Genomic DNA, 23,969 nt, shown 5'->3' on the forward strand with positions numbered 1-23,969 from the left:
TTGCTGCAGACAGACTTCTGCAACAGTTAATTAAGCTCCGGCTGTTGATAAATATTTTGCTTTTCAACGTCTATCAACATCTGTTATGTAGATTTATAACAGAGTTATGGTTCGGTAGCAGGTTGCCTACATAACGGCTTCGGGGGGGGGGGGGGGGCGGAGAGGGGACGAACAAAATTTTTATTTTCAATATTTCACGTAATTATTGATCGAAGTTAAAAACTTAAAATGTTGCCGTTAAGAGGTATAATGTTATGTTAAAAGTTTAACGCAATACTACACGTATTACAGTTAAAACTATGTTTTTCTCGAGACAACATAATTGGCGGCGCGCAAATACCAGGACTTTATTCATCCAGTATTTGGGAATAAGTGCACTTAGCAGCTTTTCACAAACTTTACACATAATTTCAAACTTTTAAGAAACTTTTTCTCGCTGACCCCTCTCTGCCCCCCCCCCCCCCCTACATACAAACACAAGATGATGAAATGAAAAAAGTTCATGACATTTTACTATATCACTTCATCACAACCTAATCTATTTGCAGACGATATCTACATACAGTAGCACTCAAAAGTATTTTGCAGAAAGCATTAATAGCCTTTATATAGAGAAAAGTGTGTAACAAGAAAACCTACCAATGTATCATTGAAAAGTATGTAATTATAATCGATGTAGTAAACTACATTTACTTTAAACAAAGTTATCGTAGACCAAAACAAATAACAATTCTCGTGGCTGGCAAGTATTTTGTAAGTCTAAGTTTCTAAGTATGTAAAAATAATTCAAAACTGTTCTGGAATCTGAAGAACAAACGGGTATTTCTCTGCATACCCATGGGCTATTACACTGCACATAATTATATTTGCAGTTGATTCCACAAGTTTTCGTAACAGGTCAAGTGGGAGTTCTTGCCATTCTTTCAATAACGCAACAGCAAGCTGATCTTGTTTGAGTTGCTTCTACGACGAACACGTCGATCCAGTGCATTCCATTGGAGTTCAGTTCAATTATAGATCCAGGTTCTGGCCTGGCCACTCAAAAAGTCTACTCTTTTTCATCTGAAAAGAATTTTTTTCTTTTTTTTGTAAATGGTCAGAAGTGTTCTTTGAATCACCGTCCTGTTGAAATATCCAATTATGTTGCATAGTCTTTCTCTTATGTGGAACCATATTCTTTTCTAAAAAAGTCACTGTACAGGAAACGACCCGTTTTGCCTTCTGTATGGATTAGAGACCAACCCCGTGTCTAGAAAAACAGCCTCATACTATGACGCTGCCCTCAATGGTCGGTACCTAGTACTTCTTGTTGTCCCTTTGGTTTTTTTGATCGACTTACACACTCCACACTATCACAAGAAAATACGTTAAATTTCCTCTCATCACTCGATAAAACTTTTGACCAATCTGTAGCACTGCCAGTTTGATGTTTTTTTCAACTGTATTTTGGTCTTCCTATTTTTGAATTTATGGGTGATTTACATGATGGACGTATCCAAATTATCTGCTACTAGGCGATGTTTTAGAGTAGAGACATGTAAGTTCAGTCCATGGTGCTGCTTACAAATCATTCTGTCCTTTGTTGGTTTTCAAGGACGACCTGGCCTTGGCTTATTGGCTAATATTCCTTCCTTTTTGCCGTCGATTCGACACACTTATTAGTTCTTGTAATATGCCGTAGTTCTTAGCAACGCTAGACTGAGACTTTCCCTTCTTCAAAGCCTGCAAAACAGCTTGTCTCACGTCAACGGAGTACTCACTGTGTTTTGGCATCCTTCTAGTTATCTATACAAATAAACAAGCCTAAGCAACAATAGTTTTTGAATACCGTACCACCAAAGCAAATTACAAAATATTTTTAAGCTAAAGGAATAAACACATTCATTCACCTTGCGTGTTCTGTTATGACTGCAAGTAAGCACTACTGACAACGTAAAAGGCAACTACAATATATAGCCGTGTATGACATATACGTCAGAAGATATAACGTCATAAACATTGAGATGCGCGAAAATAATCAGACTTTGAAGACGTTTCTCCATATGAATTCGATTCTTTAAAGGATCGGGCGTTTGTATGTAGTTATCAAAATGGCCGATGCTTGTAACAATTGTGTGTCCTATTATAGAAATTGAGATATCACTGTTGTAATCTTCAGTCCGAAGCCTGGTTTGATGCATCTCTCCACGCTAGTTTACCGGTGCAAGTCTCTTCATATTTTCGGAACTACCGCATAAGTGTTTAAACCTGCTTATTATAGTCTTTCTCTCTCTCTCTCTCTCTCTCTCTCTCTCTATCTATCTTCATAATTTTTAAACTCCTACACTTCCCTCCATTACCAAAATTATTACTTGATGGTAAGAACGTTTCCTCAACCTATTCCATTTTTAATCAAGTCGTGCCATTTTTTTTTTTCTTTCCCATTCGAACCAGTACTTCGTTAACTACCCATGCAATCTTCACAATTACTATGTAATACCAAGTTTCAAAAGTTTATTTTTTCACTTCTTATCTTTATCGCCCACTTTTCGCTTTTATTATAAGACTACCTATTAAACAAATACTTTCAAAAGGAGAATTCTTAAAACTTAAATTTATGCTGTAATGTCATAATATCGATCTTTTTCAGGAGAGCTTTTCTTGCTATTCATATTCTACATGTTATATGCTGTTTACTTCCGCCGTCGTCATTGGTTTACTGCCAAAATAGCAAACTCTTCTTCCTATATGTAGTGCACCACTTCATTTAATTCCATCATCGTCGAATGACTTAATTCGACTAAACTTATTTACTATTCCTGTAACATGGCCGTACAGTTTGCATAAATTATGTAAAGGACGCCATTTTCCGCTTATACCTGCTTAAGCTATAAGTAGAAAACATCTGCTTTTTATAAATAACCCGTTAGTCTTGTTACCATAGTTCTACTTTTATGTTCATCTTGTGAACGTATTTCCAAGACACCATCCATTCTGTTGAACTGATATTACAAGTCCTTTGCCATCTATTACAGACTGATACCATTAAGAGAAAGTAACGATTTTAGGTGAGATCTACTGGTCTTTGTAAAAAGGAATCTTTTCTAAACCTCCACCCACACATATTTCGGCACTTCAGCTCTATCAGCAGCTGGATATCTTTCCGTTTCGTGTTATTTCCGATTGTAGAACTTCTACGCGTTCAATGACTTTTGACCTGTACATTACCATCCTGTGAAAACAGTTCAAAGCCCTTTGATGAAGAGGAGGATGTACAAAATCAGTAGACGCTTTCGTTTTGTTAACGGAAAAGCTTACCAGTTTTCCCGTCGTGTTAGTTTCAGGATCATTCATTGACTCCTGCGGAGGTATTTAGCCCTGACCACATTTCATCTCGTAAATTTTCACCTAACAGACTGCCCCAGCAGCCGACATTTTTGGACAATAAAGCTGCTGGGACGAGATGGTCTGCGTAATTCACAGAGTCCTAAGAATGGCTCTTTTAATGCAGTACGCTTTTTAACTTCAAAATGGCTCTGAGCGCTATGGGACTCAACTGCTGAGGTCATTAGTCCCCTAGAACTTAGAACTAGTTAAACCTAACTAACCTAAGGACATCACACACATCCATGCCCGAGGCAGGATTCGAACCTGCGACCGAAGCGGTCTCGCGGTTCCAGACTGCAGCGCCAGAACCGCGCGGCCACTTCGGCCGGCGCTTTTTAACTCCTCTTGTGTATTGCCTAGCATAACCACTTCATACATAGTCATCTCATTCGTCTTCCATGTGTGGTTCGTAATCACATATTTGGAACGTGTCGAAGGATACATACAGTTCCTCCTGTAGACAATGGGCTCGCATTCGAGAGGACCGAGGGTTGAACGCTCATCCGGATGGTAGATCGCTTACTTTAAAACGGGCGCTGCCGATTTCCTCTCCCATCCTTGTCCAATCTGCATCTATAACGACGAGATGGTAAACCTTAATCTTCCTTCCTTCCTTCTTCGTATTTCCTTGACGTCATTTGTGATATTCCAAACACATCATTTGATAACATTTGACAGCACTGTAAGTGTGCCTGAGCATAACGCACGAATCCGAAGCGCTACCTTCGACCGACTACGTCTTACCATCTCTCTGATTCGAAAGACAGTTTCAGCCTGCGCAAAAAGGTGACATATCAATGAATACTCCACTGATGACTGGATGCTTTAAACTCGCCCTTTATTTTACTGACTTTCAGATGACGATTCCCGTCTAAGACGTGGGTAAGAGGAGAGCTATAAGACATGTGTTTATTAATATGTAGCAATTTGTCTCTTTGGACACAGCATGGATGTTATTAAAGGTTAAGTAATTAATAACAAACTGCCCTCCCTTTATGTCTTTATTTCTTTTATATGTCAAGGTTAAATTGCGTTCTCTGGGCCAACAGTTCTATTTCTAAACCGTTACGCTTTTCACCTGACATTAGTCAGCGCTGTCCTATGTAAGAGTGCATTATCACCAGTATTTTTCGTAAACTGAAAGTTTTCTGAAAATACTTATGTTCAATAGGCGTCATTCAATTATGTTCACGACAAATATCAAAAATTAAGAAGCATGAAAAACAGAGGAAATTTACTTGTGAGGACCAAAAGACGGTCTCTGAAAATGCATTTTTAATTCTGGAACCTAGACATAGTTAATTGTTTATTAACTACTTTAAACTTCACAATATTCCTTTGTCAAATGGTATTTCTACTGCTGTAGTGACAATTGTAAAATGAATATAGAATAAGTAGTAATTAACATTATCTGAAACCTCAGAGCAAGATAATTACATGTAGGCTACGAGATGTGTCGCGAAACTCATTTATTAATCACTAAATACTTACAAGATAAGCTTAAATCTTAGCATTAAGCCTTTGTCTTGCTGTTTGTGATTTACTTTGCCATACAAATTATTGTAGTTGCACATACCCTATTCCACAGGCAGTATAATGTTTTAACAAATGTTTGCAGATCTTTTTAAAAGAAACTGTATTCAAATAAAGCTACATCTCTACGGCTCAACGCCTTAAGAAGACAGTAAGTTGGTAAAATCTTCTTACTTTTTCACTTGGACAGGTGTGTAAGGTTAAGTTGAAGACACCTTGCCACGGTAACAGTTTTCGCATGAGTTGGCACTTTCGGACACACATTCAACAACTTTTTGAAGCTTAAAATTACGTGAAAAAGAAACTGGTTTGTTGGTTTTCACATAAAATGTAAATAATGAATAGTAAAAGTTACGTAAAAACTGTAGCATCCCCATTTCCTTCGTTTTATCCGTTGGCAGTCCAAGTGATCTCGTAGACGCGGCCGTGAAGTTGCATCTTATCTAATCTCGGGTGTGATTCATTTGGCGACGAAATACGCCCGGGTCTACCTGGAAGAAAACTAACGCCACTGTGACGTAAGCCACGACGCGTGTTCCGCCAGTTAACGCGCTAATCGCACTGCTTCCGCTTCGCACGTGAAGAGCGGCGCGGTGGCATCATTCATCACGATGTCTGTTTCTAGACAGCCCTCTTCTTTTGCAGGTCACTTTGATTCGTTGCAATTGACACGAAAAAATTCCTGCACTAAGTTTTTGAGGCACCAACATAGAGCAGTTACAATTCAGTGACACCAGAATGAAATTTTCTCTCTGCAGGGAGTGTGCGCGTATATGGAACTTCTTGGCGGATTGAAACTGTGTGCGGCACGAGACTCTAACTCGGGACCTTTGCCTTTCGCAGGCAAGTGCTCTACCGACTTAGCTATCCAAGCACGTGCTTTGGTAACTAAGTCCGTAGAACACTTGCCCACGAAAGGCAAAGGTCCCGAGTTCCATTCTCTGTCCGGCACACAGTTTTAATCTGTTAGGAAGTTTCAATTCAGGGACTGATTTGAACACCGCGGTACTTATGGCCATCTCAGAGTTGGCATGTCGTTTCTGCATCGGACTTGTGAACCAGGTGACTGCTACATTTTTATGAAAACCTGCACAGCGGTGTGGTTCGTCGTTTTTCACGTTCGCGGTGTTCTCCCAGGAATATAAAGTGTTAGGTGTCACTGAATATCATAGAACCCACCCGGAGCTTGGTCGCCGGACCTCTGAATAGCGCTGAGCTGTAAAACGTACTATTAACGCCGGCCGGTGTGGCCGAGTGGTTCTAGGTGCTTTATCCGGAACCGCGCGACCGCTACGGTCGCAGGTTCGAATCCTACCTCGGGCATGGATGTGTGTGGTGTCCTTAGGTTAGTTCGGTTTAAGTAGTTGTAAGTTATAGGGGACTGATGACCTCAGAAGTTAAGTCCCATAGTGCTCAGAGCCATTTGAAGCAATAATTAGAGCTGAGACAAATACTTTACGTTGTTTTTCAATTTTTAGTGACTTAAAATCCAGCTGTGAATCGCAGTGCTTAAACTTATGTGGATATGGAGGTACGAAGGAATGAAGTGACCATAACACTATCGAAAAAACCGCACTGGACGCACCCCTGAAGTAGCTCTGCGAAAATCACAGATGTCCTAAGTCAGAACGGCTGAAGCAGAATCTCAACCCGGTTCCACCCAAATAAGTCATTTTTATCGTTATCAAGAAAAAAAGATCATGCTATTGTTAGTGTTTATTAATTTATGTTCTCTAAATTTCTGAGACTAATTTTACGATGTATGTGGTCGTATACTATAAACCGCAAAAGAAATAATAAGAATATCTCAAGTTGTTCGATAAAATCCCGTGTGAGCATTCTGCGTTGATGTGAATGCCTCAAATATGTACTATTGTGTTTCTATAGAATGGGCACTTTCGTAGCAGCGGGCGACTCAGGTATTGTTCGTCAGACACTTACTATATTAGGGCTGCCCAGCAACTGTACACTACGAATACATTAGATTTCTGAAACGCGGTCAATATGTCGCTTACAGATGTTTCAGGATACACTTCGGCTGCGGGTGACGGTGACAGCGGAGTACCTAATGGGGAGGAGATTAGGGGCCGTGACGATGTGTATGACGCCGTACGCTAAGTGACACGCGGATACTTCCTCCATTCTCCCGTAGCAGTGACGACAGCCGGTGAATTCGTCAGGAACGTGTTATCCGACAGCAGCTAGTGCGCCCTCGCACCACTACGCTTTCCGTGCCAGTTTCGCGTCTGTCGCGGCACCTTCAAAAGTTCTGAAATAATAGTATAAGTGAGTCTCCTAACCTCTCCAGAAAAACATCGCTTGGCAATTACGTACAACATTTTTCTATTTCTTTGCCTTTTGTATTTATATTTTTGTAATCTTCTCTTCGAATCAGTTTTTTACTTTAATTTTTTTAGTATCGGTCAAAAACAGCCTTGGTTGCAATTTCAGTTTTTTTTATTTTTCAACTACGCGTTTCGCCTTATTTAGGCATCTTCAGGTTTGATCTTAATTTGATATTTCTTAGAACGATCCATTCGACAGTGCAGCCAAAGGGCATCGTCAATACATCAGGCCAACATCGCCTTCGTTAAGCTAAGTAAAAACACAGAGTTTAACGAAGGCGATGTTGGCCTGATGTATTGACGATGCCCATTGGCTGCACTGTCAAAAGGATCGTTCTAAGAAATATCAAATTAAGATCAAACTTGAAGATGCCTAAATAAGGCGAAACGCGTAGTTGAAAAATAAAAAAATAAAATTGCAACCAAGGCTGTTTTTGACCAGTTCTGTTAAGCACTGATTTGCTGTATACCACATATGGATTGGAAGAATTAATTTTTTTAGGCAGGCAACAATCTCTATATACTTGGAGAAATGCATGATGCAGACTGTGCTGTCTTACAATTGTTCACTACTGGTTTCGATCAAGGACCATCTGCACAGTGGAAAAATGTCTATTGTGACAACGTTATTCGGCATACATGCTATTTAACCAGAAAAGTATACGCCATGCTGACTTGGAAACGTAAGAAAATGATAATTAACGTCTTAATACAGGTTTAAACAAGCAGAGAATAACATTGAAAATATGTAACAGCAGTAAGTGCACAGCACCATTGCTCACGCACAACAAGACCCAGTAGGCTTATAGTGTCACCTGGGAGAAAAGATGGGGCTGCATTTATTGTATGTGATTTACGAGTCCACAGGTATTCCTTAAAGATGTGAATGACCTTCGCCTAGTGTTATTATAAATAGCATTACAGAGAAAGCACAGAAGAACCGGTAAATGATATTTTCAAAGAAATATTAAGTGGTCCTCTGAAAATGGACTCTAAATTTTGGACAAACACACTACATTCAGTTCTGTACAGCAAATACTTACACCAAAAACTGATGAAGCACATGAGCACGAGTCAGTAAGTAGGCTAGAGTGCACCAAATTTTATGGAAGAAGCATATTACTGAGCTTCTCAAACAGTTAAGTTCAGCTACTTTTGCTCTTCGTATGATTTCTAATCTTGGAAACAAAGGTATTAACATCCTGATGTATTGCATATTTCCACTCAGTAATGACTTATGGAGTAATTTTCTGGGGTAACTCATCGCCTAGAATGAAAATATTGAGCCGGCCGGAGTGGCCGTGCGGTTCTAGGCGCTACAGTCTGAAGCCGAGCTTTAGGTTTAAGTAGTTCTAAGTTCTAGGCGACTGATGACCTCAGAAGTTAAGTCGCATAGTGCTGAGAGCCATTTTGAAAGTATTGATTGCACAAGGGCGAGCAGTAAGAATAATGAGTGGAATTCACCCACAGACGTCATATAGGTATCACTTCACTGCGCCGTCACAATGCATACACATGTTCGAGAATGAAATTTTGAAATTCGTCATTAATAATCCATCAGAGTTTGAGAAGAACAGTGGTGTACACACCTACAACACTAGAGGGGATAAACGACCTTCTTATTACCCATTGTTAAAGCTGTCAGTGACTCAGACGAGATTTCAACATGTAGCAACAAAAATTTTTGATCGCTTGCTCAGTAACGTAAAATGGTTCAAATGGCTCTGAGCACTATGGGACTTAACTTCTGAGGTCATCAGTCCCCTAGAACTTAGAAATACTTAAACCTAACTAACCTAAGGACATCACACACATCCATGCCCGAGGCAGGATTCGAACCTGCGACCGTAGCGGTCGCGCGGTTCCAGACTGTAGCGCCTAGAACCGGTCGGCCACTCCGGCCGGCAGTAACGTAAAGATGTCTTACGGGTAGCGAAGCAAATAATCTAATATATCATTTCTCCTGGACAGCTCCTTCTACTATATAGACGAATTTCTATTGAAAAACTGGCAGCTAGTAAAAAAAAAGTGTAGTTGCATGAATAGAATTAAAAATGTGATAATGCTAACACTGATCATCTGTACATATCCTGTAAAATAACTCGTTCCACACCATTTCTATAAAAGAATCGTTCATATGATCAATGGAACACGCAACCAACACGTAATTTCGCTGCTGCTAGTAAGCGAACTTGACACGCTGTCCGGGAGTTGTGCCAGTAGTTATGAGCTGTATGTGTACTGAGGCGACGAGGTAGGTGGCTGTAGTGCCGGAATGCGAGCGCTGAGCAGGCCAGCGCTGTAAGGAGGGCAAACGTCATGCGACGCTGGCTGACGTGGGCCGCGGTCCGCGTGCCATCGCCGAGCCCCGCCGCGGCGCGGCGGCGCTGCCAGAGCTGGTCGGGCCCGCAGTTTTCCCGACCTCGCGCCCCCGCTGCTCGGTTGTGCGAGGCGCCGCTCGCCTCGAGCGGGCGTCTCTCTCTCTCAGCCACTGCCCTTCGTTGCATAATTATGGCTGTCTAGCGAGCGCAACTTCCCGAATACACAGCGATGGGCAGGAAATATCGACATATAAAAATATCGAAAGTCTCCTTTGCAGTATCGATACTTGTCAAAGTTGCCGGAATATTTTACACATCGATTTATCGATATAAAATGTTGAGTACCGAAAGTGATATTTTTTCTCTCGGTCTTTCCTTGACTCACGACCTCTATAGCCCTCATCGGCTGATTTCTTGCCCATTCAATTACTACCGATCTTTAAAACCTAACAGTAAAGGCCTTATAATGGGCTTAATTTCATATTCAACACTACAAATGCGTACCAGATTTGAACATGAATGTATCTGTACTGCATATTCATGAAAGGTTTACTTCCGTGCGTCATTTCTACTACTGCAAATAATAGTACGAATTTCAAAACGAACACGTTGGTGACAGCAAGGTATGAGAATGGTGGACATTGCCATTGCCTGTTCCCATCTATGACGCAGATTGTACGTTCTCCTTACCCCTTGAGAGCCTGGATCGAGAAAAGATTGATGCGCTGTAAAAGTAACGTAGACTCTGAACAAAAGTCACATCCATTACTGCACAGTTATTTAATGAAAAAGTAGAATCTTGTTGTGCGACGTGTTTACTGTGAATACAATATTTAATACGCAGAACACACATCACTCCCGAGACTTCTCACGCGTAAGGGTAGAATAAAAACGTCAATATTTCGTAATAACGATATTTTTGTCTCGACAGCATCGAAACCTTTTTATAAATATACATACAAATGTATCGATACTTTTCAAAATTTGCCCATCCAATAGAGCACATTACTCTACAACTCTGCTCTCCAGTAAACCGCGCCCAGTGAAATAAGGTCTCAGAAAAGGGCGAGGGAGGGCCCTCTAATCCTTCAATCTCAACTCCACAACTTTCCCGGCAGGTAGAAGAGCAGAGGACTCTTGCGTGTTGTTTCACTGCATAACAACTATTGATGAATAAGACTGGAGATGCTCGAACAAGAACTGTAATGCCAAAATTTTTTTACAATTGGAAGTGATCGTAATTTATTTTACTTTCTGCCGGACGAAATCACATACGTTTTAGTTAGTACCAGGTCTTCAGAAACTTCTACGGAAAACACAAAACCAAAGTACAAACACGGAATTAAAAAATAGTATATCTTCTACTTGAAAAAGCATATTTACAATTAATATACCATAAAAAATGGCCTATAGCCGTGGATCACCATATGGCGATGTACGCAAGATGCGTTGTCACACTAATAAAAAGATCAGGAGTATGTGCGTATACTGCTGGGGTAAGCTATACATAGGTTCTCTTTCCATTCCTATCGCTATTGGTGGGTCTTGTGATTTCGAAACAAGAAAACAAATGTACTTTACATTTCGAATTTTGCATATCGTTGTAAGCATTGCCGTGTGGAAGATGTACCAGTTATAAACCTGTATATTCAGTAAACCAAAAAAAAGAAAAAAAATAAGTAAAATTCCGCTTTGTGGCGCAGACGGGCCGATCGGGACCGACTGACCGCCGTGTCATCCTCTGCAGCCGTTATTCGGATGCGGTGTGAAGGGCCATGGGATCATCACACCACTCTCCCGACCACTGTCCCCTATCCTGACCCTGGAGCCCCTACTTCTCAATCGGAATCACGAGGCTGAGTACGCCTCCTTCCACTTCTCCCACTAAGGAAAAATCCCCGGGAAGACCGGGAATTGAACCACGTTCCTCCATGCAGCAGCTACACATGACCACCGAGATACGGAGACAGACATATTAATTAAAATATTTAGACACACTACGCGTCAGAAAATTACGGCTAGAGTTTGTTATTGTTGTCATCTTCACTCCAAAGACTGGTTTGATGCAACCCTGTATGCTACTCCATCCTGTGCAAGCCTCTTCATCTCCGAATAACTATTGCAACCTACATCCTTCTCAATCTGCTTGCTGATTTCGTCTTTTGGTCTCCCTCTAAAATTTTTACACCCCTCACTTTCCTCTAATAAATCGCCGATCCCTTGATGTCCGAGAAAGTCTCCTATCAATCGACCCCTTCTTAAAGTCAGGTTGTGACACAAATTACTTTTCTCCCTAGTTCTATTCGGTACCCCCTCTACAGTTACGTGATCTACCCATCTAGTCTGCAGCATTCTTCTGTAGCACCACATTTCAAGCCGGCCAGGGTGGCCGAGCGGTTCTAGGCGCTACAGTCTGGAACCGCGCGACCGCTACGGTCGCAGGTTCGAATCCTGCCTGGGGCATGGATGTGTGTGATGTCCTTAGGTTAGTTAGGTTTGAGTAGTTCTAAGTTTTAGGGGACTGGCGACCTTAGAAGTTAAGTCCCATAGTGCTCAGAGCCATTTGAACCATTTTTGAACCACATTTCAAAAGCTTCTATTCTCTTCTTGTTTCAGCTGTTTATCGTCCATGTTTCACTTCGATACACGACTACACTCCAGATAAATACGTCCAGAAATGGCTTCCTAACACTTAAATCTGTATTCTGTGTTAACCAATTTACCTTCTTCAGAAACGCATTTCTTGCCATTGCCAATCTACGTTTTATATCCTGTCTACTTCGGCCATTATCATCTTACTGCCGAATTATCAAAATTCATCTTCTACTTTGAGCGTCTCGTTTCCTAATCTAATTCCCTCAGCATCAACTGCTGTAATTTGACTTCAGTCCGTTATCCTTGTTTTCCTTTTGTTGGTGTTCATCTTATATCCTCCTTTCTAGACACTTTTCATTCGTTCAACTGCTCTTCCAAGTCCTTTGCTGTCTCCGACAGAATTATCGGCATACGTCAAAGTTTTTATTTCTTCTCCAAGGGGCAGAGTATGCATCATAAAGGAATGATTTCAAGATACAACAACTAGAAACAGTGCAATATGCGTATGTAAGACGGCACTTGACGTAGAACGTTACGTCGACCATTGGCGGCGCTCTCCTTCCGGCTGCAGGATGTTTACGCTGCTGGCCAGGCCATTTGCACTGCGGTATCGACGCGGCTCGTACAGGCTGCACAGCACCTGACTGCGGCCACACGGAGCGTTTCCGGTGCAAGAGGACTGTCAGGGTGCACGTAGGACTTGACTTACTGAGTTTGTACTTCCCAGGAACATTGGGGGCACATTTCACTGGGCATAATTTTCATATATTCTTCTATTTCCCTGCACGTTACCTGCACGTTAACATACGAATAATTCTGGTCAAAAAATTATATTCCTTCTAGAATAGGGAGCGACACACATCAATAAATTGCGGGGTGATATCCGTAAGCAGCAGCTGGACAAACCAAACATTCTAGGCTTTTAAGGTGAATAACAAATTCAAATGGCTCTGAGCACTATGGGACTTAACTTCTGAGGTCATCAGTCCCCTAGAACTTAGAACTACTTGAACCTAAGTAACCTAAGGACATCACACACATCCATGCCCGAGGCAGGATTCGAACCTGCGACCGTAGCGATCGCGCGGTTCCAGACTGAAGTGCCTGGAACCGCTCGGCCACTTCGGCCGGCGTGAATAACAAGTGCGCCGTTTTTCTACTACTCTTTTTTTGCTGGTTTCTAACTAGTTTTCGGATTATAAGGCCATCTTCAGGAAGTAACTAACTAGCGGCTAGAAGGGATACCAGTTCTTACGTAAACAAAGATTATAAGCGAAGATACAGTCGACTTGCAGAGAATGCTGTGCACCAAATTTTGTTTGTTAGCTTGTTTTCTAAGTAATTAGTCCCGACGGAATGAGTGCCCTGTTACAGCACCTAGACCACACATAATTATCCTGGCGCTTGGAGAGTAGAGTAATTCCCAGATTCAAATGGCTCTAAGCACTATGGAACTTAATATCTGAGATCATCAGTCCCCTAGACTTAGAACTAATTAAACCTAACTAACCTAAGGACATCACACACATCCATGCCCGAGACAGGATTCGAACCTGCGACCGTAGCAGCAGCGCGGTTCCAGACTGAAGTGCCTGGAACCGCTCGGCCACAGCGGCCGGCGAATTCCCAGATTCCGGGCATGATTACCTCGCAACAAATTTGCACAGAGTCGTTTTTCGATACTTGAGTGAACACTGATAGCGTGTCTTAGGCGTGATATATCGGAAGCTGAATTTAGTTGTTCGTATTAGATCTGAAATGAGGAACCACAGTGCGATCTTCTGCCAGGAAACAAAGTCTGAATTCAATATTTCAGCTTTCTGCCTGTCATATCGCGTTTCGTTGCCAGTAATGTCAATGACCGGATGATTCTGACCTGTGTGCTGACCCACTGTAAGACCAAAACTTCTTAGGATTTTTCTTCAGATCGGTCTGCAAATTAACTTTCGGTTCCGTTCACCGTATGTTTGCCGACAATCCTTTGACTTCGTTTAAAACTGTTGCTCGCTTTCATAGCAACCTCAAAAATAGAAAAAATAAAAAAAAATGGATCAAATGGCTCTGAGCACTATGGGACTTACCATCTTAGGTCATCAGTCCCCTAGAACTTAGAACTACTTAAACCTAACTAACCTAAGGACAGCACACACATCCACGCCCGAGGCAAGATTCGAACCTGCGAACGTAGCAGTCCCGCGGTTCCGGACTGCAGCGCCTAGAACCGCACGGCCACCGCGGCCGGCCATAGCATCCTCCCAACACGAGTATTAACCGCGGGGGTCTTTCAAATCCTTTCACAGCGCTCCAGTACCGTCCACGGACATCAGTTTAACTTTTTTCTCAGATTACCAAAAAATTGTTATTGTACATGAATATTCGTGGGGAAAAATATATAGTCGGTTTTTCATGGAGAACAGCGCAGTGCTTCGGTGTATCATTATTCATTACACATCTACACTGTAATTACAGTTTACGATTGTGCAGAAATCCGCGTGGCTAGATGTGCGCTGGTAGCCACGTGACTTTCCGCTGTGACGTGGCCTCGTCCCTGTTCTATGGCGGCCACACTTCCGCGGCTCGCTTGCTGACCGGAAGGCAGCACGGCACAGTTACTGTTCCAGTTGTTCTATCGCGAATGCCAGCACCGAAATTCTAGCGTTGTTAGAAAGTAAGGAGAAATGACTGGCTTGGGATCGTACGCTGATGTTATGGATATTAAACTCTTAACCACGCTGAAAACTTACTAATGTGCGACACATGAGCGCTTGATAGAGTGATCTGACGTCTTTACCGAGTACCTGGGGTGCGAACCGGACAATACGCGGTCAGGAGCCAAATAATCTGCTTGCTTAGATACAAGTTTACATTTAGGTGCAAACTCGTCCACTCTTTCTCGTATAGTGCAGTTGACGACGTTGTTCATTTATCCACTTGCCGTAAACATTCGGGCAATTATTCCAGTGCGACAAGACTTGCTATATTCTTAAATATGAAATAGCTGTATATGCTGCGGGAATTCCGTCGGCAACCTTTCGTATCAGCGTCGACTGCCTTTCAGCTACTAACTCTTCCATTTCATCTCATTTCAGTGCAGTCTTGATATGCTTCAATAAGTTTCAGCTAAGTGCTGTAGATTCTGTTAAGTGCTTTAAAGCTTGAACAACTGGGCTGTAAAATATATTCAGCTTCCGCATACATACTCCGCAAACCACTGGAAGTTTCCTATCCTGTTCTTTCTCGAATAGAACGTGGCAAAAACTAATGTCTATATACCTCCGTGTGAGCCCCGACTTCTCGCGTATCTGCATGGTCTTTACGCGAAATGTATGTTGCTCGCAGTAGAATCGTTCTACAGTAAGCTTCAGATGCCGATTCTCTAAATTTAATCAGCAGTGTTCCTCGAAAAGAATGTAGCCCGCCCTCCAAGGATTGTGTGAGTCCACGAAGCATCTCCGCAATACTTGCATGCTGATCGAACCTAGCGGTAGCAAATGTGGCAGGACGCCTCTGAATTGCTTCGATGTCTTTAATTCGACCTGGTGCGGATCCCTAGCACTTGAACACTACTACTCAAGAATGGGTCGCACTAGCGTTCTATACGTCGTTTGCTTTAAAAATGAGCTACACTTTCCCAAAATTCTCCCAATAAAACGAAGTCGAGCATTCGCCTTCTCTACTACCAGCCTGACGTGCTCAGTCCATTTCATATCGCTTCGCAACGTTACGCCTGACTTGCAAGCGACACCCTACTAATGCTGTAGCCGAACGTTACAGGATTGGTTTTCCTGCCCATCCGCATTAACTTGCGTTTCTCTACATTTAGAGCAAACTGCTCCTTTACCGATATTACGTATTCTAGATGAAGATTCTCTTCCTAGTTTGTCGTATAGTTCAGGTGCGAAAACTGCAAATAAATGACGAAGAATAAAAAAATTATTTTTGTTTCTCACGGCTCAGGATCTACTAGTCTAAACTCATTATTACCACTGGTTCAAATGTGTTAAACTAGATGCCCGTGCTATGGACGGCTTGGTACTGAGTGTGCTCGCAAATCAGAACAATGGCACTGCACAAGTTGCGAATACTGTTTAGAGTATTGGAACGTCTTTTGGGGATACGTTTTCATTATTTTGATGTAAGAGTCCCGTGGTCTCTGTTGGATCGTTGGAGTAACTGCATGTCGTTCGATTTCATGCCCCATTTGTCTTTCTGTTGCACTGAAAATATTTGTACAACTGTGCAAATTTCAACGGTGTGCTCCGTATTTCTTGTTTGGAAACAAATTTGAAATCACGAATCAAAACACTTCATGCAAAACACTTCATGCCGTCTAAATTTCCAGTTATTTTACCTGAGCAACCAGTTTCAGCGGTTCATTACGCCCCTGACCGACGCGTAGGAAGAACCTCTGGTTCAGTCATTCAGTAATTGGTATCCCTCTTTTGACTGGACCAGAGGTGGGATTTTTTCTACACATCTGTCGTGGGGCTTGAAGAGGTAGTAATGTAGCGCTGAAAATGGATTCTCATCGATATCTTATTTTGGAGAGACGAGGTCCAACAATCCTATGAGTGAAGGTGGACTTAGAGGAAATAAATTTGTTCCATTCACTGACGCTAGTTACTATTGTGGACTTTACTCTTTACCCTCAAACTTCCATTTCGCAGTGCTCGGTTCTGGTTTGGTTTTACGGCAGTGTTGCTTGTGCGTTAACTGTGATACACAGCAGTATGGATAGGTTTACTGGTGAGTAGTCGGCCGATATGCAGCTCTGGTATGGGTTCACTGAGTGCAATGGAAGAGCGGCACGACGAAGCTTATACCGAGCTGTTCCTGCAGCGCCAGCAACCACGTCACAGTAATTCTTCAACTAAGGTTTGCGCATTACTCTGTGTTTTATATTGTGCGTTTTGGTTATTGCATGTTACAGGATTTTCCACAGTTCTAGAGGTATTTTCACAGAAACAAAGGTAACAGAAATACCAAGCCGAATAAATCACAGTTACGGTAATAATCTGTGACGAGCCAGTGTCTGCATATCGAAATACTAAGAAAAGAATTCTCAAGCACATCTGAATTCTAATGGTTCAAATGGCTCTGATCACTATGCGACTTAACTTCTGAGATCATCAGTCGCCTAGAACTTAGAACTAATTAAACCTAACTAACCTAAGGACATCACACACATCCATGCCCGAGGCAGGATTCGAACCTGCGACCGTAGCGGTCGCCCGGTTCCTCTGAATTCTTGTCGATAGACTTCGGGGTCGACTTGTACAGAAGAGCCTGTGTCGTCAGTCGCGTTCCCGCGATCACTGGTAAAATGGAAGCACGGCATGAACAACTTATTTATTTATTCAGCGCTAGTATAATCTATTATCTGGGAAGCTAACATAGGACACACAACCCAAATTTACGTAGCTCATATTAAACATGCATAACAAATTTTTTTTTCGAGTACTTATAAACACGAAAAAAGAGAAAAATGTATGCTAATAGTACATGCTAATGCTAAAATTAGTTTCTACCACTGCAAAACTACTTTAAAGCCCCCTACCCATTTACCCAATGACTAATACTACAGTTAGTATTATAGATTTTGCTCTGTTTTATGTTCATTTAGTAGGGTGCCTCTAAACTGCATAGGGTTTTTTCCGCTCCTGGATCGGCCCTTATGCTACCGCAGCCAACAGACTTGTCTGTCTGCACTCGAAAACGATTGTGTGAGCTTGCGGTCGTCGGCCGGCCTCTAGCTAGAGAGAGAGCGAGAGCGGCCCAGACCGAGACCTTGGCGCGTGGTTGCGTAAGCCGCCAGATGCGTTATCGTGCGTGGCGCGCCGAGCACGCGGGACGTGCGGAGCCCGTTTTTCGCACAGTACGACAGCGCCCACGCTCAACTCACGCGTTCTGTTGGTACAGCTCCTACCTTGTCCGTCTCGGACAAACCATTGCCGTCCGCCACCACTGTGCGAAGCGACGTCAAGTAGGTAGTAGAGGATTCTCTGTGATCAGTTGTTTAACGTTTATCGCACTGTGGAACATGGTTTAGGAATTAATACTCTGAGGGCGTCTTCATCAGTAAACACTTCCGGGCTAAGTTGCCGTGGTCGATCTGTAGAACTTCTTCTCTCTGACGTTTCGTTCTCGACTACGGAGAACTTCTTCCGAGGTGAGTCGACGACTGGCTGCTAGGAGCTGGGGCCGCCGCTTATATGGAGATCGTAGAGGGCGCCACCGCACGTCACGTGGCGTCGATGTGTAGCTGTCTCTGGCTATCGTCTGTTCTCTCGATTGCAGGCAATCGATTGTCACGTGATTGATGCAACGTCGACCGCCATATCTTATCCAATTTTAATCCTTCTTCTTTACGATTAAAATTGTATTGATGTTTGTGGATTTCAATTGCCTCTCTATACATACGTGTATAATAATGCGACGTCCTCGCTAGCACGCTTGTCTCACCAAATTTTATTTCGTGATCTCCATCCTTAAAAACATGTTCCGCTACTGCCGATTTGTCGATATGTCCCAAGCGACAGTTTCTTTTGTGCTCCGTCAACCGTGTATTGATACTTCTTTTTGAAATCCACAAACATCTCGGCACGAATCCGCCCGGCGGACTTGTCGAGGTCCGGTGAGCTGGCCAGTCTGTGGATGGTTTGTAGGCGGTTTTCCATCTGCCTCGGCGAATGCGGGCTGGTTCCCTTTATTCCGCCTCAGCTACACTATGTCGGCGATTGACACTATATCGGCGATTGCTGCGCAAAAAAGTTCTCAACGTACGCGTACACCACCATTACTCTACCACGCAACCAGCAAACATAGGGGTTACACTCGTCTGGTGTAAGACGTTCCCTTGGGGGGGGGGGGGGGAGGGGGTTGTCCCACGGGGGGCCGAACGGCACAATAACCCTGGGTTCGGTGTAAGGCGGCGGAGGGGTGAAGTGGACTGCGGTAGTCGTCGTGGGGCTGTAGACCACTGCGGCTGCGGCGGGGACGGAGCCTCTCCGTCGTTTCTAAGTCCCCGGTTAACATACAACCGTACCGAATCCTGTAGCCGCGCGGTTTGAGGCGCCTTGTCACGGACTGCGCGGCCTCTCCCGCCGGAAGTTCGAGTCCTCCCTCGGGCATGGGTGTTTGTGTTGTTCTTAGCATAAGTTAGTTTAAGTAGTGTGTAAGTCTAGGGATCGGTGACGTTGGCAGTTTGATCCCTTAGGAATTCACACACTTTTGAACCCTGTGACAGAGAAGACTTGTTTGCAGCGAATGACTGTGCCGTTCTGGTTACACTGGACATTCTCTGTAATTAATATTATTTTTTTATTATATTCAAGTGTTCTTTCGACCCGGATAAATAAACAAACTTCTTTCATCTCTGCCGATTTGGACCATGGTCATAGGTTCCTTTATGAACGGCTGTTGAAATCAGTCAAAGGTCACAGGGAGGCAATGATATTCCTCCACCAAGAGGACTACATGTAGTAAAACATTCTAGTGTTCAAACCAATCCTTGGTGACAACTTTATCTGCGGAGCAACTAATAAACTTCTCGTTACGTTCCTTTAAATCACACGCATCGTCAGTCACCAAGAAACATATCTACAGCTACAGTTACATCTACATCTTTATCTGCGGAGTAACAAACGAAATCCTAGTTACGTCCCTTTAAACCACACGCATCACTCACCTGAGGAACATCTCTGTGACGAATTACAGTTCTCACTAAGAACCAAACCACACTACGCCATACTAGCTACAGAATGGTTCGCCGTGTTGAAGCTGGAATCGAATAAAGAAAAGCTCAGACATTTATCCGGTCTTCTTTGTGGGATTTGATAGCGATGAAGCGCTGACGAAATTAAATCCTGGTCTTTGGCGCATAGGGACTGGACGCTAATACTACTACTCGCCTTGCCTTCCGTAATTTGGCTATTAGTCATTTTATATAAAAATGACCAAATAAACTGACGAAGAATTGTGCCCAAGAAGTAGTGAGAAATGAGAGAAGGGGTGGGCCGGGAGCTGGGAACTAGTAATGGAGGGCGGGTGGCAGAGATGGAGCGGCGAGGCGTGGTGTTTTTGCAGCGTGGTGACGTCCGTCGAAGCCGTAGGACGGGTCTGGTGATTGGCGCTTCCGGCCGGCGCGTTGTCGCCCAATCAGCCCTGAATGGCCACAGTACAAAAGGTCAATCTGACCGCCCCACCTCGCGGGCTTCTCGCGCGCGGACTCGCGCTTCGCGCCAGCAAACGCCCACGCACCTGATTATGAGCAACCCGTGCCGGTAAACTTTCTGTTTGGGGTTTCATTTCGCGTTGCCATACTAGCTCACAACAGAGCTGAAACGCAGTTCGTCTGTAGCAGTATTACGTTCAACTTGCCACCACTCGATTAAAAAATATTTTTCAACCGCTGTGATTGTGACACCCAGGTTACGTCTGCTAACTGACAAATAGAGCGACTGCTGTACATTCAGCATCTTAATCTCCTTTGTTCGCAATATAGCGACGTCGATGTAATTGAATTGGGGGGGGGGGGGGGGGGTATGAAAGTACCGTGTGATCAAAAAGTCAGTATAAATTTGAAAACTGAATAAATCATAGAATAATGTAGATAGAGAGGTACAAATTGACACACATGCTTGGAATGACATGGGGTTTTATTAGAACCAAAAAATACAAAAGTTCAAAAAATGTCCGACAGATGGCGCTTCATCTGATCAGAATAGCAATAATTAGGAAACAAAGTAAGACAAAGCAAAGATGATGTTCTTTACAGGAAATGCTCAATATGTCCACCATCATTCCTCAACAATAGCTGTAGTCGTGGAATAATGTTGTGAACAGCAGTGTAAAGCATGTCCGGAGTTATGGTGAGGCATTGGCGTCGGATGTTGTCTTTCAGCATCCCTAGAGGTGTCGGTCGATCACGATACACTTGCGACTTCAGGTAACCCCAAAGCCAATAATCGCACGGACTGAGGTCTGGGGACCTGGGAGGCCAAGCATGACGAAAGTGGCGGCTGAGCACACGATCATCACCAAACGACGCGCGCAAGAGATCTTTCACGTGTCTAGCAATATGGGGTGTTTTTTGTTCTAATAAAACCACATATCATTCCAAGCATGTGTGTCAATTTTTACCTCTCCATCTACATTATTTTGTGGTTTACCAAGTTTTCGAATTTATACTGACTTTTTGATCACCCTGTATATCTCTGTATTTCTGTTATGTGCGTAAAGACGAGCATACAAATTAAATGAACAATCAGGATACAATCTGGTGCCGACATATACCCGTTTTTACAAGACTGTAATTTCAACATGAATGAAGAGCAAAACTTAGGGTACCTTTCGTCTTACGCACAATATTACAAAGACTTTATTTTCAAAATAACCAGCCAATTTTACAAGGATCTATCTTTTACGTAACTGCACATACGACGTTGCATACTTTTTACACTTACCTTTACCTTTCACAAATGTTCAGTATCCCTGCACCGAACGCACGACGGACAACCACAGGGTAGTCAAACATGTCACATGCTTTCGCGAGTATAAAAAAAAATATCCAGTTAGTGAAAATGATGTATTAATTCCTGTAATCGGTTTAGATCAAAGCTATCATCTTCACGCCGGAAGCTCTTAAATGTATAACAAAACGGTTCAAGCGTGACAAAACTACTCAACCTAATAATTAACATGTAAGCATCATAGTTACAAAATAAAGTGATGTGTATACCCGTGATGTGAGCCGGTTCGCGAATTGGCCGTAAGTACCAATCGACAACTGCTGATTAGCTAGTGAATGCTAGGCAGCATGAAGGGAGAGCTCCACTCACAAGTGAACTTTAACATAAACGATTGAAATTCATAAATATACCCCTGCAAATAAGAAACTGTAAATTACGTGCAAACGTAATACAAAGTTGATTAGAGTCCATAAATGCATTGAAAACGTTTAAAACACTTTTAAAAAATCTTAAAAGGCCTATAGTCGGGGACAAAAATACGAAGCACTGACCACTGTTGTGTACAGACGGAAGCAGTTTATCGGGTACATGCGGTCAGCGTCTAGCAGAGACGATGCATTCAGTCAGGCGAAGATTACGCTTTGCTGGACGCCAGTGGTCGCTATGGGGACGCACGATCAGTAGTACAGCCATAATCTAGCCTGCTCGCTACTCGCGGCAGCTCAGTGGAACCAACTTCAGACGCCATCATCTAGAGTAAACACATCTGTTTACTTTGTAACTATGTTGCTTGTATCTTAGTCTTTAGGTTGAATACTTTCAACATACTTGGCTCAATTTATTATACATTTTAGAGCTTCTGGTCTGAAGATGGTCGCTTGAACGGAAACTGGTTATTACTATTAATAAATTTTGTTTTGGGATCTGAACTTTTTTCTACTTTTAAAAAGGATCGCTGTCGCTCCGCAGTGACAGCAAAAATTATTTTTCGAGAGCATTCACTGTCGTTGCACCCAAAGTTGTTGGAAGAAGAGGCACATAGACGGAGTCTTTCACAAACCCCGACAAGGGAAACGGCCTTCGAGTCAAACTGCTGGGCCGGCCGTTGTGGCCGAGCGGTTCTAGGTGCTACGGTCGCAGGTTCGAATCCTCCTTGAGCAGGGATGTGTGTGCTGTCCTTAGATTAGTTAGGTTTAAGTACTTCTAAGTCTAGGGGACTGATGACCTCAGATGTTAAGTCCCATAGTGCTCAGAGCCATTTGAATTTTCAAACTGCTGGTGCCTTCGTCGAATGCTTCGATCTGTAGGAGGTGCAGTCCCGTATTCTCGACGTAAATCGGGCCCAACGGTTGCAACTGAATTGCAGCTGTTCAAACGGTGAAAGAAAAGCGCTTGTTGTTGCTGTTGTGCTATTGGCGTTTCGACGCATATTGGGTAACGAACGAGCTGCACCAGGCATACCCCTATCGGCAGCAACATGAACTGGCGACTTACAGCTGACATCATTATAATCTTTTAATTTCAATGCGTAAGCTAAAATGTACCTCTAGTTTCTATCTTCACGCATCTAAAAGACATGGTTTTGTAAAATCGGATGCTTCTTTCTAAAACATACCGTACATTTATCGGCATTCGGGACGAATCACGAAATAATATTCGGTCATATCATCAAGATCTATGTTTATCGCAACTACTCGCAAATCATTTCAAGCCAAAGCAATTCTGGTTCTTTCAAGAAGATGCCTAGTCGGTCTCTGGAAAAAAAAAAAAAAAAAAAAAAAAAGTGGCCCGGTCACCCTCTATCTGGACGAGGCTACGATCTGTAACCTACATTTTTCCCCTTTTCCGTAGACTTTGCCTTTATATCTATTAACTTTGAAAATTGCAACAGTTGATCGCGTCAGTGACCTGGCTCATCTATTCGCAGAAACATATCTGAAATCTCTGAAGCAGATTGAACAATAATCTCAGATAAACATACTTGTTAACAAGAAAATGTCCCTACTCCACAAAACTTCTAGGTTAAAAGTATAATTGGTACACAACCTGTACCAAGAATTTTACTTAAACGCTACGTTGCGAATAGGTGGCACGATGTTGGCTCAGGGAAGTAGCACTTGGTTATCGCGGTTACGCGACGGGGACAGACAATATTGCATAAGCCGCACTGTCCTTCAGGGACTGCTGTTGGTTCCCTGGCTTTCGGAGAAGAGCTCATGCGGTCGCTTGTGTAAGAGGAAGCATGTAATGCTATTCCCATACATTATAAAGCCAATTTTCCTGAACACGAAAGTCAAACGCGCCTCCCACGAATACTTTCTACGCAGAAGTGCAAAGGT

At 42.9% G+C, this 23,969-nt stretch overlaps 1 protein-coding gene across 2 annotated transcripts in view; it reads left to right on the forward strand.

Annotated features, from left to right (window-relative positions):
• LOC124789801 (fatty acid synthase) overlaps positions 1–23,969 on the forward strand; it is a 90,458-nt gene that overhangs the window by 1,923 nt on the left and 64,566 nt on the right. The window lies entirely within an intron of this gene.

This window comes from Schistocerca piceifrons, chromosome 3, assembly GCF_021461385.2.
Source record: "Schistocerca piceifrons isolate TAMUIC-IGC-003096 chromosome 3, iqSchPice1.1, whole genome shotgun sequence".
Lineage (NCBI taxonomy): Eukaryota > Metazoa > Arthropoda > Insecta > Orthoptera > Acrididae > Schistocerca > Schistocerca piceifrons.